Here is a 2503-nt window from a genome sequence, read left to right as displayed (position 1 = left end):
AAAGAAAGAAAGAAAGAAAGAAAGAAAGAAAGAAAGAAAGAAAGAAAGAAAGAAAGAAAGAAGAGTGTGATCCAACTGGCAAAGTGGCTCCTGGTTTTGTTGCGGCAAAGACCTCCAAAGTCTCTTGCCCTTCTCTGGGCTCACTGAGAAGTTGGATGAACACTCTCTACCAACCCTTAGAATGGTCAACCTATTATTTCCAGGGCACCTATATCTACAGATACATTGTACTGATCTGAAATTGCCACCTGCCTTCCTCTCTCTAAATGTCCTAACTGGGCGATCAGCACAGGTAACCAGTGTCCAAACACGGAAATATCTTTATCACTTTATCAATACCTTGATCGCGTAACAGTTATAAATATATGTGTTCAGTGAGCATCTTTATAACTTGCCCTTAGTATTTATTTTCTAATAATTGCTACCCTGAGTTATGATCTGTAGTCCTTCACACAGGGCAGCTAGAATCACCAGATGAAGCCAAATTGGAAAACCCTAGAATGGAGACAAAAAGACATTGGCATTGTGGGGCTCTAGCCAGGGACCCAAGGAATGGGAAAGATTGCCAAGAACAGAGGCCCACACCTGAAAGGCTATCTAGAGAGACAGCAGCCTCCCCCTCTTCCCTGGGCTTGGCTCGATTCCCTCGCCTCTGCGTCTCTCACTATAAAGCATTTTGGCTGCAACCATATCAGGTCAGCAATGGCTCAGCTAGGACTTACTGGAGACAGAAGCAGCTAGAACAGAGCACTCGCAGCCGTGCGTGTGGGCTGGTGCTGGTCCACACGGGAAACTGCAAATAAACTCAGCAGCTCCTCACTGAGTAAAATTATATTTTGACTAAAGAACTTCCCTGGATTCTGATTTTATCTTTCTTCCTTCTTCAGTAATGGTAAAAATGCTTCTTTTCTTCCACTTTGTTTTAATACAGTATTGGTAAGCATAGGTGGTTGGTGTCTTTGGAGTTACGTTTTTCCCTCCAGTGAGTTAGCAACTCTATTTGGCTCATAACGTTTTTCTGATACTGTGCTACTCCGTGGAATCCGAGACTATGGACAATAACTGGGTTTCATGATTTCTGGAAGTTCTTTCCAAGCTCATGGAATCTACTGGTAGGAAAGAAGGAACACAAACTCAGTAAAACACCCACCTAAGCCCCAGGCAAATATCGACATGAGAACACACTTTGAGAACTCCGTAACTTACTGAACTGAATAAGGCAAATGATCTCCCTTGGTATCTTCCAAACAAACAGTTTTGTTTGTTTCTCAAAATACATTGGTTCTGTCTGGGGATCTGTCCTTTGTCAGGGACTGTGTCTCAGTGAGACTGACCCCGAGCCTCTGGGGATCTGTGTGTGTGATGTGGGGAGAAGTTGGAGCAGCTGAAGGGAAAGATTCGGTCGCACAGCATGGTAGCAAACACCCCTGGGCTTTCGATTCTTTACATGGCTCCTTCTAACCAGTCTGGGAGCTCGTAGGCCGAAGAGGGCCAGGATATCTAACCTTGATTGTTCTTAGCATCCTTTTAAACTAACCAAGTGATGCAAAGGCATAGCCCTGTAAAGGGTCATGGGATGGCTGAATCAACCTTGCCCAGAATGTGAGGACTCAGCCCGACTTCTAGCGGAGCAGGACGAGAGATCCCATCTCCTGTCCTCCCATCCATGTCTGCCCACACGGTGGAGCACCTGCTCCGTGGATTCTTGTACAGACCACAGCTAGAGGGGATGAAGCCAGGAAGCAAGAGGGAGGGCACCTCCTCTTCTGTCTAGAAAAATGCAGGGTGTGGAGTGCGCAGGGCTCGCCAGAGAAGCAGAACTGGTGGGAGATACATATACGTACATAGAAGCTGCTGGGTGATGCCAGGCCCCACCCACCAAGGCTGCGGACAGGTAGCAGGCATTTGCTAAAGGGAGTTGTTCCAGGTTCTTCCCTGCGTTTGCTCACCGAGAAGTAAACAACTCTGAGCACCGTAATAGAGGAAATTCAGTCAGCTCACTCCAGAGCTTAGGCTTCACTAAGGGCTTTTAGTTCAGGTTCTACTTGAAGGTTAAGACAGGATGGACTCCGGGATGGAGAACACTTGGCTGTCCTGCCATCAACTCAGCCTTGCCCTGGAGCCATCAACTTCACGCAGATCGAAAGTAGGCAAAGGTACAAATAGTGAACTCACAGCATTTGACCTCAACTTGTTTTTCTGTCACCTTGTATATTTGTCAACAGCAGAACCAAACTGGATCTTCACGGCTTTATTCCCATTTCTTGCAAGGGAGGAGCCTTTATACAACTGGACATAGTTTTTGGTTTCCCTCACTGAGAATTTTAACCCTCTTTTTTATGCATTCTACAATAACTTCTAAGCATACTCATTTTTACCTACTTTTTTTCCTACTCTCCAGTAAAATCAAGGTTAAAATAAAGATCCTCACCTACTGATGCTTTAAAAAATATGTATGTGTGTGTATAGTACATATACGTTGTATACTATATATAAGATGTAT

The 2503-nt window shown here is 45.0% G+C and overlaps 2 protein-coding genes across 2 annotated transcripts in view; both read left to right on the top strand.

Annotated features, from left to right (window-relative positions):
- LOC111145336 (interferon-induced protein with tetratricopeptide repeats 1-like) overlaps positions 1-2503 on the top strand; it is a 19240-nt gene that overhangs the window by 7525 nt on the left and 9212 nt on the right. The gene's annotated exons all lie outside the window — the stretch shown is intronic.
- The window catches only part of LOC111145335 (interferon-induced protein with tetratricopeptide repeats 3-like), a 12421-nt gene that overhangs the window by 7526 nt on the left and 2392 nt on the right, over positions 1-2503 (top strand). The gene's annotated exons all lie outside the window — the stretch shown is intronic.

This window comes from Enhydra lutris, unplaced genomic scaffold (genome assembly GCF_002288905.1).
Source record: "Enhydra lutris kenyoni isolate GAN:26980312 unplaced genomic scaffold, ASM228890v2 scaffoldscaffold12, whole genome shotgun sequence".
NCBI lineage: Eukaryota > Metazoa > Chordata > Mammalia > Carnivora > Mustelidae > Enhydra > Enhydra lutris.
Note: the sequence above shows the minus strand (reverse complement) of the source record. Positions and strands in the feature narration are given on the sequence as shown.